The 16,615-nt window shown below is 43.9% G+C and overlaps 1 pseudogene; it reads left to right on the top strand.

Moving 5' to 3' along the window:
• Positions 1–5,280: 5,280 nt before the first annotated feature.
• LOC142448862 (ubiquitin-like FUBI-ribosomal protein eS30 fusion protein pseudogene) lies at positions 5,281–5,834 on the top strand (annotated as a pseudogene).
• Positions 5,835–16,615: the final 10,781 nt, after the last annotated feature.

Genomic DNA, 16,615 nt, shown 5'->3' on the forward strand with positions numbered 1-16,615 from the left:
ATACAGAAAGCATCCAAAGGATTTAGTTTTCTGAAATGTTGAGAAAGTGAAAAATACTAAATGTGTTTATCAAAGGTGTGAGATGATGCCGGTACATTTTATAGAACTGTTTTCAATGCAGTTTAATCCTGATTTGTATAAAATGGTTGTACCAAGGGGAGTTCTACATTTTTTGTATAGTGAGTCCAAGAGTCGCTACCCTAATCCATGTCTAGCTTTTCACTCCATCATCTTTAGCATTTTTCTTTTTGCCTACTAATTGACTTTATCTTTATTTTCATGCAGTTCTGTAATTAATCTTTTTAAAAATCATTTTATTGAGGGCTCTTACAGTTCTTATCACAATCCATGCATGCATCCATTGTGTCAAGCACATTTGTACATTTGTTGCCATTATCATTCTCAAAACATTTTCTTTCTACTTGAACCCTTGGTATCAGCTCACTTCCCCCTCCCCGCTCCCCCTTCCCTCTTGAACCCATGATAATTTTTTTTTTCATGTCTTACACTGGCCAATGTCTCCCTTAACCCACTTTTCTGTTGTCTGTCCCCCTGGGATGGGGGTTACACTTGTGATCAGTTTCCCTTTCCCTCCCCTACTTTCCTCTTACCCTTTTGGTATTGCTACTCTCATTATTGGTCCTGGGTGGTTTATCTGTCTTGGATTCCCTGTGCTGTGAGCGCTTATCTGTATGGGTGTACATCCTCCAGTCTAACCAGATTTGTAAGGTAGAATTGGGGTCATGAGAGTGGAGGGAAGGAAGCGTTAAAGAACTAGAGGAAAGTTGGATGTAACACCGGTGCTTTACTGCGCCGTGTTTTTTCTTTTCCTCCACCTGGTCTCAACATTGCAGCATTACCTCCAGCCATCACATCCACATTGTAAGCCCAGAAAAAGGAGGAAGTGACAAAATGGAAAGGAGGATGCTTAAAACTTTCCTAAACATCTCTAATAGATTTTCAATTTTGCCTCACTGACAAGAATTGAGAGAAAGGCTGCCAAGAAGATGGATGTTTTGCCTTGCCTAGACCTATTGCCACTGAAAACAAAGTTCTGACAGTACGAACAAGATGGCATAAATACACAAGGCTGGAGCTGTAGAGCTTTTGTTGATGGACAAAGTCACTAAAGTTCTCAGAGGGTGGTTACTGTCTCACAGGTCCTGGCACACAGTGCACCTGTACATTGCATCCCACAAATATTCCCTGGTTGTCTGTTCCGGGTCTGAATGGTGCAAGCACCTCAGCATGGGACTGCTAATCAAATTGTTGGCGATTCCAGTCCACCAGAGGTGCCTGGGAAGAAGGGCCTTCTGATCTTCCAGCTGCTGAAACCCTACGGCGTCCTGTTCGGACCCACATGGGCCTCAGGGGTGGGAATCAATTATATACCACTGTGGAGGGTTTCTGGTTTGTGTTGCTTTATTATGTCCCAGGGATTGTTTTAGGTGCTGGGGATGTTCCCAGGTGAAACTTCTTGTGTGCTTAGATTTTATATTCTAGCAGGCAGAGATAGACAATTATTGGTAGTCTATCAAGTCTATAGTTTCTTCAAAGGGGTCAGCAGTGATTTAGAAAAAAATCTTACTCAGAAAGCGGAGTACGAAAATTAGTAGTTGAGAATGGAGGTATGGGTTATGACCTACTGCAAGAACTATGCATTCATTAGTTCTTTTTTCACTCCTCAGAGTCTTATAATTTCTGTAGAATACCATATGTTTCATCTAGAAAAAATAGTTCACTATTTTTCCAACTTCCATTCTTGAAAGTTCTGAATCCACTGCTGTTATTTGCACAAGAAATGTCAATGGTCATGTCTGGTTGGATGGTAGGGTATATACATTGCTTCACCCAGGAGGAACTATTTGCAATTTACTGAATGGGTCCAATTCCATAAAGAAGAGGGACAATTCCAAAGGGAAAAAATGAGCAATCAAGAAAGGGAAAAAGTTCTGCTGACCTTACACCAGAGCATGTCCTTGCTAGGCAAGGCAAGTCAGGAAGCTATTGAATTAACCCTCTTCTTCTTTAAATCATGATTCTGTGGTTATGGTTTGGGCTATCAGCCTAAAGGACAGCAGTTCAAAACCACTAGCCCCTCCTCAGGAGAAAGACGAGGCTTTCTACTTCGGTGAAGAGTTAGTCTCTAAACCCCACAAGGGCAGTTCTACCCTGTCCTATAGGGTCACCATTAGTTGAGATCAACTTGGTGGCAGTGAATTTGGACTGTAAGTCATACAAGTAAGTACTACTACCACCACTGTCCCCTCTGCCACAACACACACACACACACACACACACACACGTTACAGTAAAGAATAAAGTTTCTAAATCAACACTCCCTAGAGGCTTGGATTTGATGGATATTATTTCTTGTCTAGGTGGGTCTCTGACCACTAAATATTTGCTTAATTATCACAGCAATAAAGAATGATGCTCTCATTAGCAGACATTAGCAGGGGTTAGAAGCCCCTCTGTGATCACTGTAATTTTTCATTACAGGCTTTGTGCTTTGTTTTTCTGGTTTTTATTTATTCACTTTCTTGCACAGGTCTGTAAACCTGCAAATTGCAGGCAGGAATCAGGAAATCGTAATTGCTGCTCTGATATTCATTATCCCATGGGCTTGGGCAAAGTTTTGTTCTGGTTTTTGTTTTTTTCTTCCTGGGCCTGGGTCTACGCGTGCATACATTGTAGTTAATGGTCTTTTGTAGCAATGTGCAATTTCATTATTTTATATGAAGCCATTGATTTATATGTCCACATTCCACTACTGGCCTTATGGAATGCTCATTGGCAAAACAAAACAAAAAGCGGATCCGAGACGTCCCCGGGCAGTGCAGTTGGTTCATGTACTCGGCCGCTAGCTGAACAGTTGGGGGTTTGATTCTACCCAGAGGCATCTCTACTTCTGTAAAAACAAACCAACAGAGATTCAACAAGCTGTGGAGGACCTTTCTGCTCTGATATGGTGAGGTTAACATGCACAAAGCCTGACATGATCGCGATTGGCAACCAGAGCCCGAATCAGAGCCAAGAAACAGCCACACCGTTCAACAGTCAAAGAAATCTTAGCACTTTGGCATCTTCAAATACTGACATGTCACATCCCCGGTCCCTAAAGAAAAGTGAAAGCGAACACGGCTTCACGAGGCTATGAAAGGTGGGGTGTTGCACTGCACAAGTGTTTAAGGAAATCACCCAACAAAAGCCATTTGATAGTTAGTGTCCACAGGAACAAATACTGATTTTGTGAGGCCTGAAGTGTTTCCATTTATCTCCTATTTGACAGGGCAAAGACGGGGGTTCTAAAAGGAGAACTGAGTGAACATTTACTGAGAAGGTAATAAAGTCACAACACATTTTTAAGTGAGAAAAATAAGAGCACTGACCTTTTGGACTCTATGATGTCCCTATATATTTTCCCTACACTTTCTGTCTGCATCTTTGATTATCTCTGTTTAAGACCATTTTTAATCATTTTATCGGGGACTCTTTCAGCTCTTATCACAATCCATACATAGATCCACTGTGTCCAGCACATGTGTGCATCTGTTGCCATCATCATTCTCAAGACATTTTCTTTCTACTTGAGCCCTTGGTATCAGCTCATTTCCCCCTCCCCCACCCTCCCTCCCTCCTGAACCCTTGATAATTTACAAAAGCAATCGCACCAATGTTACCTGGGCACGTATGGCCCTGCTGCCTGGGAGGACGTCGAGGTGAGGAGGATGGGATTCTGGCTTCAAGTTGTAAGGTGTCTCTGGAAAACAAACAAACGTAATCCAACGTAAGAAGTGAATCGAGCCCCGAACAGGTTGGTAAACACCATTCATACAGAGAAGACTGAGGTCCCTTGGCACTGGAAGAATTGGAAACTTTTCAGAAAAGACATGCCACCTGAACTGGATTTTGAAGGACCTGGAGAAATATATAAATCACCTGCATGTTGAAATCTCTCAAAACCACGCGAACACTGAACTTTGGAGCTACAGAGTAAAGGCACAACAGAATGTCTGGCCCCTTGCCCAGTCATCCTCATCATGGGCAACGATCAGCAAGGCGGATTAGAGGAAGGCCATCAGAGCAGATGAGAATGCTGACAAGGAGGTCTGGAGCACAGCAAGGGTTATCCCAGCCAGGGCTGGTCTCCGTCTTACACTTTAAACAATTCTATCATCTTGCCTGCATTCATCTGTTCAGAAATTTAACTACATTTCTCTCTTTTTCCAATTAAGATTCCCGTAGCCTTAACCATTTGATAAACAACCAATAATCAAGAGGCATTGAAGTACATTCACAATATTATGCAACTAGCACCCCTGTGAAGTTCCAAAGCATCTTCATCGCCCTAAAAGGAGACCCCATATCCATTAAGCAGTCGCTTCCGAGTTTTTCCTCCCTCCAACCCCTGGCAACCTCTGATTGACTTGCTTCCTCTGTGGACTGAAATATACTGCATAGTATATATGAACATGTGTATGACCTTCTACACCTGCATTCTTTGCTGTGGCATGTGTTTGGTTGTTGTTCTGGTGGGGCTTTTTTTAGGTTGCTGAGACATCTTTTGATATTTCTTCCTTTATACGGGTTCTGTAGACACTCTCTATACTGCAACAGCAGACTTAAACTTAACAATTGTGAGGATGGCACAGGATCAAGCAGTGCTGCGTTCTGTTGGGCATCAGTTCGAAAAGGTTCAGAACTACTTCATAGCACATAATGTCAGCCACCAACCAAATTCCAGTGCCTTTCTGCCTTCCCAGAGGAGCGCTGGTGGTGTAGTGGTTGCACCTTGAGCTGTGATTTGCATGGTCAGCAGTTCAAAACCACAAGTAGTTCAGGGGCCCGGGGCGGGGGGGTGGGGGGGGGTGGGAGGGGGGGAGACTGTTCCAGAAACAGTCTCAGAAACCCAGAGGGGGTCAGTCTGAGTCATCATTGACTTGATGGCAGTGAGTTTCATTTTTTGGATCTGCCTTCCTAGGATGGACCTTAGAATTCTCAGTGGTCTGACCGTACCATGTGTCCCACCCAACCAGCTCCACTCTTCCCGCCAGGGAACATGTCTTTTTTTTTTTTTTTTGGTGGGGGGGGGGGTTGTATGCCGAACCCATTGTTGCTGAAGGGAATCCTACTCATAGCAACCTTGTAGGAAGGAGTACAACTGCCCATGGAATCTCCAAGGCTGTCATCTTTGGGGAAGACTGCCACATCTTTCTCCCATAGAGCAGCGGATGGGGGGTTCAAATGGTCGGCCTTTAAGTTAGTGGCCCAAGAGGTGTGGACGTGCGCGCCCCCGCTCCTTCCTCTTTCTCGCCTCCATCTTCGCCGCAGCCGGAGCAGGCGCTACCTTTCAGCCGCCATTATGCAGCTCTTCGTCCGAGCCCAGGGGCTACACACACTCGAGGTGACCGGCCAGAAGACGGTCGCGCAGATCAAGGCCCATGTTGCGTCGCTGGAGGGCATCACCCCCGAAGACCAGGTGGTGCTTCTGGGAGGCTCGCCTCTGGAGGATGGGGCGATCCTGAACCAGTGTGGGCTGGAGGCCCTGGCTACTCTAGAAGTAACTGGCCGCGTGCTTGGAGGCAAAGTCCATGGTTCCCTGGCTCGTGCTGGGAAAGTGAGAGGCCAGACTCCCAAGGTGGCTAAACAGGAGAAGAAGAAGAAAAAGACTGGCCGGGCCAAGCGGCGGATGCAGTACAACCGGCGTTTTGTCAATGTTGTGCCCACCTTTGGCAAGAAGAAGGGGCCGAATGCCAACTCCTAAAGCCTTTGAAACCCTGGCTTGCTAATAATAAAGCCATGTCGCCCCAGGCAAAAAAAAAAAAAAAAAAGTTAGTGGCCCAGTGCTTACCCACTACACCTTCCACACTCCTTCACCGGATTCATGATGACAGGTGAGTTTGCTGGTTGCCCTTGGGGGCTTGGAGAGACCAAAATATATTCCTGGGTCAAACAGAGCCCCTCCCCATAGGACAGTCACTGCAAGAAACACAAGAAGTATAAGGCCACAAGGTGACAGTGCTTGATTTCAGACCACCAGCTTGGCCTTCAGACTAGCCCCTGCTTCTGACTCCATTTCCCAGAATTTTAAATCCAAAAGGCATCTGTGTTAGACAGGGTTCTCTAGAGAGACAAAACCAGATTGCTAGTAATTTATATATATATATATATATATATATATTAAATTATATATAAATTATAAAGCAGTGGGACACTAGCAGTCCTTTCAGTCTTGAGAGCCACCAGTTCCCTTTCTGTAGAGAGAGCTGGGCTATATATCCCCAGGCAGCAAACAGCAAGGCAGGTCCCCAACTGTCATCAACTGTCGGTCACCAGCTCCAGAGATGAACATTCCAATCGTGTGGGCTCAAAGGGACCTTAACTTACAGTGACACGGTCCACAGGCTAGGCATCCCACAGGTAGTGTGCCCTTTACATTGAGGCACAGAGCTAGCAAGGCGAAGTTCACTGAGCCATTTATCTCTCTGCCCTTCAATTAATCCTACTTGTGTTTATCGGCCAGGCTGGCACAAGAAACTATTGCAGCAACTTAGAGAGCATCCATTTTGAGATTTAAAAGGTAAATAAAACCAACACCCTAGAAGTTAAAAACATTTTTTTAATTTTTTTTAATTTTTTTGGTGGCGGTGGTGGGTGGTGTGTGGGTTAAAAACATTTTTTAAGACTCCAGATCACCCAGCTAAAGCACAGAAAGCATCTCCGAAATCCTCTGCCTGAATCTGGCACTCTGATCCTATGGGTGCTCAACATGTCTCTCTCTGGACGCAATAAGCACAAAGGTACCGGGCCTACAAAAGCCTCTTGAACATGGAAAAGCAGCAAGACCGCACATGGCACACATTTTAACCTATGAAACCATCGAGGGGGTCACTCCAGTAGTTCAAGGGGGATGCGAAGCTGTCATAGCAAAACTGAGAGGAATTTCGATCCTAAATTATGAGAATATGAATGGAGGGGCAATGCTTCCTATCGTGTATTATCATGGAGCCACGGTGAGCATGGGCTCTTCCGAGTGGGATTTCTCCTTGTCAACATGGCTGAAAGCATGCTGGCTTATAGCACTGATGACCTGTGTGCCACCATTTACTTCAGGTTTACTCCCAAACACACGGAAAATGAACCCAGTAACAGGAGGAGAGTGGGCTCCAAGGGGACAATGCTGAGGGAAGGGCGTGTGACCCACTCAGGAACGACTCGCCCGCCTGTGGGAGCGCAGATCCTTCTATGTAGAAATGCAAACCTGTGAATATCATGCCAGGGTCTTTATTTATTTATATTTGGTAGCATAAAGCTAATGATGCTTTAAAATATGCACAATATGTACCCCTGTGGAACACTGAATTATCCTGATGCCTGAACTTCTGGGGATGGTCTATAAAGAAAATCATTCAGTAGTGAGTAGTAATAGACAGAACGGAACAAGGCCATTATTGGGGGGCGGGGGGCATAAAGAGGCCCCAGGTGCATTGCCAGCATAACAGAGAGGAAAACAAAGCCATGCGGGAGGGTGCTCCTCTTGCTAGGTTTTTGTTTTGTTTTGTTTTGTTCTGATTTCATCTCTAAAAAATTGACTTCCCGGTTTTTGCCTGAGAGGTTCTTGAGCATTTCCCGGAGACAATTTGGCTTTTTCTGTTGAACTCCGGCAAAGGCGGTTCAAAACAAGCGAACCGGCCTGTGGGTTCCCCTCGGGGTGGTAACATCCACACCCTCTCCACCTAAAACAAACAAGCAAACCAACAGGAAAAACTGCTCTAAGGAAGATTTAAGCTTTCAAACGAGTGGGTGCCTGGGAGCCTCACTAGGATAATGGCCCGCACCCTCCTTCCGCCACATATAATACAGTCTTTCTTCAGCAAACGGCCAAGTCGGTTCCCAGCAAGTCAAAGGTCAGTTTTTGCTGTATTAATAGCTGCTCTGGGAGGGTCAGTGTTGTGCTATCCTACATTTTTTCCAGGGCCTGGAGATGCAATTTCCTACAATCTGCAGGCAATTTCCCACCAATTTTCTTGGGGAGCTAATAGGCTGTGACAGGAGATGGAGCTAGCAAGCAGCAGGCGGCTTCAGAAAAGACAAATTGCATCTCTGCCACCTAACTGGGCAATCTAGATCGACAGAGTTTATAGCTTTGTAGTGTTATTGGGCCCCATGCTAACAGCAAATCATTCATGCTGCTCGCTGAATTTCATATTCCCTTCCTCCTGAATTTGTTATTGCCACACAGGACTTTGTGGCACTTTCCTGGAAATTGAAGTAAAAAGAAGCGGGGATCACAGAGATAGCAGGGCCTTAAATGTATCCTCAATTGCTCATTAGCATTCCATGATGTTGGTTTATGGAGTCAGGCCTAAGCCAATCATCCTTTGGTGATTGAATGGGCAGGTTGGGAAGAGACCCCAAGACATGACGGTGTGAGGTGCAGGGCCACAGGTGTCAGCCCTTGGGACAGCAAAACACAGGCGTTTGCTTAGACCTGGTAACTGCATGTGCAGTGTGCAAGCAACTGGGCTTCAAAAGCCATATAGCTCGAGCAACTTGGAAACGCGAATGAATCTCTCTGAATTGCACTTGGAAAAAAAAGGTTGAAATGGCAAATGTTTTGTTACCCATGTATTTCCTACAATTAAAACAAGTACACACACAGGAGACGATGTCAAGAAAATTATATTGTCTTTCCATCTGAAGCCCCATACACACACACACTCATATGTACATGTATATATGACACATATATGCAAGTGTTTATTTTTGCATACGTTCACATATAGATATGTGTGTCTGTATATCCATATATATGCAAAAGTCTGCAAAAATATATAAGTGTATAATTGTGTGTATGTATAAATATATAAAATGGTTGTAAAGCATGCTCGAAATCTTGATTTATTCTTTGCTTTAAAAAAATCAAACAAAACCTATCAGCTTAATAGTAGAAACGTTTTCCTTGAAACAGAAAACATATCTCTCTATTTAAATAGTATTTATTATGTAAATAATACAGGCTCAACCTGAAAGACTTAGAACAACTAAACAAGAGAATGAAAATAATCTGAATAAAGAAAAAAATGTAGTCACTGTATCCGCTCAAACATTTTTTTTAAATTCGCTTCAATATAAAAGTCCTACTGTGCACCAGGCCTGGCAAACCCTGGGGCCGCAGAGATGAAGAAGACAGGATCCCTGGGGCTGGGGGATTTCACAGTCTAGTGGAGTAGACAGGCGTGTAAACAGATAAATTGCAAGACGTTTCAACCACAGTTGCCGGAGTACTGCTCTGGAAGGAAGGGGGACAGACTGCCAGCAAAAAAGTGAGCTGAAGAGAGAGGCAGCACTGCGCAGATAAAGGCGAATCATGCAGGAACCCGAACAGCAGCATTACAGAATCAACCTTTCTGAACTGGTGCACTTTGAAAGGTGGTGGCCATTTTTAGGGGCCACCCTTGGGTCAGTGCTGACTCACAGTGAGCGACCCCATGTGACAGAGTAGAGCTGCCCCAGAGGAGTTTCTTGCTGGGATCTTTACAGAGTGGATCTGTAGGTCTTTCTCCCTGTGGTTAGCTGCTAAGCATATAACTGCTTTTGTGCCACCAGGGCTCCTTCATTTGAGAGGACTTGTATGGAAATAGCAACCCACATGTTCTGTTACCATCTGCTACGGAGGACGATCTGTTCGGAAGGAACAGACTGTGGCGTTTGGACAATGTGATGTGTGCTCTGCTGCTTGCATGAATGTTTGGTTCTGGTGGCAAGAGGTGGCATGGAGAGAGCCTCAGAGGGACAAGAGCCCCTCTGGAAAGGGAACTACCTGAGCAGATACAGTATGTGCCAGAGAGAAGCAGACTTCCCAGGTAATGTCAACAGTCTATTCCTAAATGAGGTCTGTCTCCAAGAACAGAGAATGTTTAGAAACTGTTTTTAAAGAACATAGGGGAGCCTGGGATAATTAAGACAAAAGAAAAACAATCAACAAAAATCCCCAGAAGATTAATAAACAGCAAAGCAGAAACACCTCCTTCTACCCAGTTTCTCTGTGGTATGACATCTGCTCTCATGTTGAAGGCACCCTGGCTGTTTGGTGAATAAAATTTTGATGGCTAATCAAAAAGTCAGCATTTCGAACCCAGAAGTGCACTTCTTTGAAGAAAGATGTAGCAGTCTGCTTTTGTGAAGCTTTCCCAAAATCAGACCCATTGGTGTTTAGCCAAATTTGGGTCATAGCAATGCTATAAGTAAGACTAGAAATGGTCCATAGGATTTCTAAGACTACAAAATTTTTACTTTGATACCTTTATTTGGGGCTTTTACATCTCTTATCACAATCCACACATTCCTGCAGTGTGTCCAGCACACACACATGCCACCATCATCATTTTTCCTTTTTTTTAAAATTAGGGGCTCATACAACTCTTATCAATCCATACAGACATCAATTGTGTAAAGCACATTTGTACATTCATTGCCCTCATCATTCTCAAAACATTTGCTCTCCACTTAAGCCCCTAGCATCAGGTCCTCCTCACCTTTCCCCCTCCCTCCCCTCTCCCCCCTCCCTCACAAACCCCTGATAATTTATAGTGGGTGAAGGGAGATGTTGGACAGGGCAAGATATAACCATCATTTTCAAAGCATTCTCTTCCCACTGTAAGATATGGAAAAAATAATCTAAAACTTATTAAGGGTTTGTGAAGGAGGGTGGGGGAGGGAGGGGGAAGAAATGGGGAGCTGATATCAGGGGCTCAAGACTAAAAATCATTATGGAAGCATACTTCTAGATCTTTCTCCTGAGGGACAACTGGTGGAGTTGATCCTCTGATCTTCTGGCTACAGCTGAGACTTTAATCACCAGCAGGCCTCTTTCAACAGACTTGGAATGTCTCTGGGATAGTCTTACTGTCCACTGCAACAGTGGGCTCAGGCATCACAACACCTGTGGGGCTGTCACAGGCCCAGGCACTGTTTGGTTGTGTTATACATTGCATCCCTACAAGTCAGAACCAGCTGAGGATCTAACAGCAATTACATAGGGTCACAATGAGTTGGGATTGATTCAGTAGAAACGAGCTTGGATTGTTTGGTTTGTTTTACTAACATTTGGAGCCTACATGGCAAAAGTGATTTATGATTGGCGGCTAACCTAAACTTTGGCAATTTGAACCCACCCAGCCTTGGTGGTGTAGTGGTTACTTTTTGGGCTGTTTGTGCTAACCTTGTGGTCAGCCGTTCAAAACCACTAGCCACTCCTCAGGAGAAAGATGAAAATATACACTAAAGGGAAGTACAGTGGAGGAAACTCACAGAGGCACTTCTACCTTGTCCGTTGGTGGTGGATCTGTGGGGGAAATGGGTGAGCAATCTGTTTCTATTAACATTACAGTCAAGAAAACCTAATGGGGAACTTACAGTCTACGACACATGGATATCTATGCATTGAAGGTCACAACCACAGCTATCATTTACCAATGCTGGTGACACCTTCATACGGAAGAATGGTAGGATGCCTTACTTTTCAGTTCATTATCATGCCAGATGTCTTCAAATCACACTCATGGCCATCAGGTTGATGCCAACTCACAGCTTGCTAGCTGTGGGTCTCAAAGTTGGTCATCAGTCTTTGTCCCTATGCTATTTAGATGATAATCACGAGTGTGTTTAACCCCAAGGTGTCCAGAGGTAGGCCCATAATAACACTCACTGCAGTATCTTCTGGTATAAACCCAAGTCATCATCTTTGAGTGCCCAGCTAGAAAGACTCCAGTTCTGCTGGAGAGTGAGATTTGAAAATCCCTAAGATAAACATGAAGTGCACCACCTGTCTCTTGAGTTATCATCCTGCGGTATCTTGCATGATGCTTTGATGCTGGAAGCCATGCGAACAGGACCACCGCCAGTAGACAGATTTCAGCAGAACCTCCAGATGACAACAGTGTAGGGACAAAAGCCTGAGGATCTACTCTGTAAATAAGGCATCAAAACTCCTCGGGATTGATAACGAGCTTCTGCTAAAGGGGATGGGGAAATTGTTTATTGAACAGTGGCAATGGTTAAGCATCATGATGCGGCCGTGGGCAATTGTAGCATAACTGATTGAGTCAATCAGTAACATAACTGAGTCAATTGTAACATAACTGATTCCACGGTCTTTTCTATATGAAGAATGTGCAAAGTGTGACATACATATTCAACCACAATAACGTAGATATCTTCTGAAGTGAATTTGTAGCTTTCAGAAATAAAAATCTAACTTTCATAAATAAACAGTGATAATGGTCATGGAGCCAGGTGAGTGTGACTGATCATTGAATTTTACACTTAGAAATGGTGTAAAATTGCTATTACTAAATTGCTCACCTGAAAAATGTTGGATTTAAAAATGTGTAGTATATATTTTCAACCCTAAAAAAATTGTTAAAATGACAAATTTCTAGTGATCTACTTTAACATCTTTGTAAAGTTCTCCATCCAAAACAAACATGAGCATCTTGTGGATCAGAACAGAACATTATCGGTTACAGAGTTGGACGAAGAGCCCTGTCGGCAGGAAGACACCTAAAACACACAGCAATCATGACAGTGGGCTGGACTCTGCCAACTGCCTGGAAGGTGAGCAGGACTGGGCAGCATTCCCTTCTCTTGTTCTCGGAACCACCCGGACTAAGAACAGACGCACTGACAACTAAAGATAACAACCAAGAGGTATAGGGTGAGAGGGTTGGAATGGAGACCAACTGTTTACTCAACATTTCTGGGGATGACAGTGACGTAATCGTTTTAAAACATGGAGTCTGCCCTCAGTTCAAAGCCCATTTAAAATCTTACTCCCTGTGCAAACTTTGATTTTCTTATCTGTCACCGTAAGGACGGCGGTGAGGACCGTGTGACGTAGTTGGCGGCTCACCTGACTACAGCCAGGGCACACAGAAAGTCTTGCACAGGAAGTGCTTACAAGAAAGAGCAGCTTCGTGTCTCCTTTTCTCCTTGCAAGTTAGTGATTGTAACATACGTCTTGGCCGTATGCTGTCTATTTCTTCACAGCCGGCTAGAACTATTAGCCCAAAGCCCACTGATGACAAGCTCGTCAGTTTGCACACCTAGTTGCTTTAAAAATAGCCCATGTGAGCATATTTGTAGCTTGCCTGCTTTTCATACTTCACAAAACCAATCACTAAATTCAAACTCACTACCAACAAAGTCTACTTTGACTCATGCGACCCTATAAAACAGGGGAGAATTGTCCCAGCGCGTTTCCAAGTCTGCAGCTCTTCATGGGACTCGAAAGGGTCATTTTCTCCCACGGAACACCTAGTAGTTTCAAACTACTGACCTTGTGGATTACAGAGCGCCTTGTCACCACTAAGCCACTGGGACCCTTTAGGAGAGTCATAGGGAAGATAAAATCTGTACCTATAAAAGACCCTCACACTGTTACTGCCCTTGACTCTCCTCTGCTGCAGAGGTGCCTCCCCTTGGTGCTCAGTAATCTCCCCGTTGTGATTCCCCTCCCTTTTGTGCACTTGGCTTGCTCTTTCCCTTTAGGGTTATGGCAAGTCTCTGGGAAGTCTCCTGCTGGAAAGGACTTGCCCTTTCATGCAATCCTAGCCAGGTGCTGCCCAGTCAAGGTCATGTTTTGCAACATTGTCATCTCATTGCCTTAATCAGCACTGAAGTTCTTGAACTCATCATAGCAGTGGGTGTTCTGCCCCCTCTGTCCACGTCAGCCACTGACACGTGAAGTAGAAAGCCTTGCTAGGCAAATGGCATTTTAGAGGTCTAAATACAGGCATGCACATTGCGATAATTATTGTGCCAGCCTGGCCCATAAACGCAAGTAGGATTAATTGAAGGGTGGAGAGATAAATGGCTCGGTGAGCCTTGCCTTGCTAGTTCTGTGCCTCAATTTAAAGGGTACACGACCTGTAGGACGCCTAGCCTGTGGACCATGTCACTGTAAGTTAAAGTCCCTTTAAGCCCACACGATTGGAATGTTCATCTCTGGAGCTGGGGACCGCCAGTTGGTGACCTGCCTTACTGTTTGCTGCCTGGGTATATATAGCCCAGCTCTCTCTACAGAAAAGGAACTGGTGGCTCTCAAGACTTAAAGGACTGCTAATGTCTCACTGCTTTATAATTTATTATTTAACTTAATTTCTTGTATTATCTATCTCTCTGTATATAACTTAACAGTTCATTTTCTTGTGTTATATATCTATCTTTATAAATATACATATATAAGTACTAGCAATCTGGTTTTGTCTCTCTAGAGAACTGTGTCTAAGACATTTTGGTACCAGGAGTGCTTCTAGAGAAATAGACCATAAATATGGGTTTCTTAAATTGGCTTTCCAACCTGATTAGTCTTAAAAGCACTTCAACACCCCAAAACGTGGACAGTGGGCCTCTACTCAAGCACTCCCTCAATGCAAGAACACTTTGTTCTATTAACCTGCCATTTCAGGATGCTCACCTTCCCAACACAATCGCTGAAGACAAAATAGGTGCATAAGCAAATGTGGTGAAGAAAGCTGATGGTGCCTGGCTATCAAAAGATATAGTGTCTGGAGTCTTAAAGGCTTGAAGATAAACAAGCAGCCATCTAGCTGAGAAGCAGCAAAGCCCACATGGAAGAAGCACACCAGCCTGTGTGATCATGAAGTATCAATAGGATCAGATATCAGGCATCAAAAAGAAAGAAATTCTATCATTGTGAATGACGGGGGGTGGAGTGGAGACCCAAAGCCCATCTGAAGGCAACTGGACATCCCTTACAGAATGGTCTCAGGGAGGAGACAAACCACTAATTCTTCTTCTTTTTTTGACTTGATCCTTTTCATTTCTTCTTTAAAAAAAACAAACATTTTATTGGGAGCTCGTACAATTCTTATCACAATCCATACGTACATCCATTGTGCCAAGCACATTTGTACATTTGTTGCCATCATCATTTTCAAAACATTTGGTTTCTACTTGAGCCCTTGGTATCAGCTCCTCACTTTCCCCCCTCCCTCCCCAACACCCCCATGAACCCTTGATAATTTATAAATCATTATTATTTTGTCATGTCTTACACTGTCCAATGTCTCCCTTCACCCACTTCTCCACTGTCCATCCCCCAAGGAGGCAGTTATATGTAGGTACTCCCCCTCACTATCATGATCCCAATTCTACCTTACAAATCCAGCTAGACCAGACCATGTACACTGGTACAGATAAGAGCTGGAAGCACAGGGAATCCAGGACAGATAAACTCCTTGGGACCAATAATGAGAGTAGTGATACTAGGAGGGGAAAAGGGAGATAGGGTAGAAAGGGGGAATTGATCACAATGATCTGCATATAACCCCCTGCCTAGGGGATGGACCCCAGCAAAGTGGTTGAAGAGAGACATGGGTCAGTGTAAGATAGAAAATAATAATTATTTATAAATTATCAAAGGTGAAGGAAGGAGGGAGGGTGGGGGTGGGGGAGCGGGAAAAAATGAGGCGCTGATACCAAGGGCTCAAGTAGAAAGAAAATGTGTTGAAAATGATGAGGGCAACAAATGTACATATGTGCTTGACACAATGGATAGATGTATGGATTGTGATAAGAGTTATGCAAGCTTCCAATGAAATGATTTAAAAACAAAGCCTTGGCTAGGTCCCAAGGTACCACATGGATTCAGCAAAAGCATTGGGTATAGCACTTTGGACATGTTGTCAGGAGAGACCAGTCCCTGGAAAAGGACATCATGCTTGGTGAAGTAGAGAGAGAGAAAGAGAAGAAGAGCCTTTACGACTGATGGGCTCAAACCTCAGAACAATGGTGAGGCTCACACAGTGTTTCGTTCTGTTGTACACAGGGCCACTATGAGTCGGAGCTACCTCACAAACAACAACAAGAGTGCGCCTTCTCCATCCTCTCTGCACTTTCTCTATCATTGTATGGCCGTAACTTCCAAAAGAGTGAGCCATAATAGAATACTATTGCCCAGAAGTGTTTGCCTCACTTTCTTCGTGTCCATCTTGATATAATAGTCTTTAATCAGATTATCACTTTAATCACGTCCTGTATGCGACATCCACACCTCTCTGTCCATGAGCACTGCAAACGTGAAGCCCAACGTTACTAGCACAGTGATAGTGGCAATGACACACGTGGCATCTGGCGGCTGGGATGGGTTAGGGTTCTCTGAGCATTTCATGTCCTACGTCAAGAGCAGCAATTAGACAAAGAAGAAAGTTTAGCTCACTAGATTTCTCTCATAGACATTACATTTCTTTCCTAGATAAAAACAAGTTATGGACTTGTCCAAGAACACACAGTGTTGCAGATATCCCTCAATCTTAAATATTAAAAGGAAAATTTATGGAAACCTCTTCATGACTATGCAGAACATAGATATGAACAGACCTTTTCACTTCTCTCAGGGCACCCACGGAGCTAGAAGGGACTAAGATCAAGGAAGAAACAAAAACAAAAAGACACATACTTCTTTCATTTCATTTGATATTTGATACAAAAAGGCATGTCAGCTTCTAAATCTAGGAATATTTAGAAGCAAGTAGAGTTGGATAAAATTAGTAAGCCTTGAAATTTTTCATAAGATGATAAATTAGAT

This window comes from Tenrec ecaudatus, chromosome 5 (genome assembly GCF_050624435.1).
Source record: "Tenrec ecaudatus isolate mTenEca1 chromosome 5, mTenEca1.hap1, whole genome shotgun sequence".
Taxonomy (NCBI): domain Eukaryota; kingdom Metazoa; phylum Chordata; class Mammalia; order Afrosoricida; family Tenrecidae; genus Tenrec; species Tenrec ecaudatus.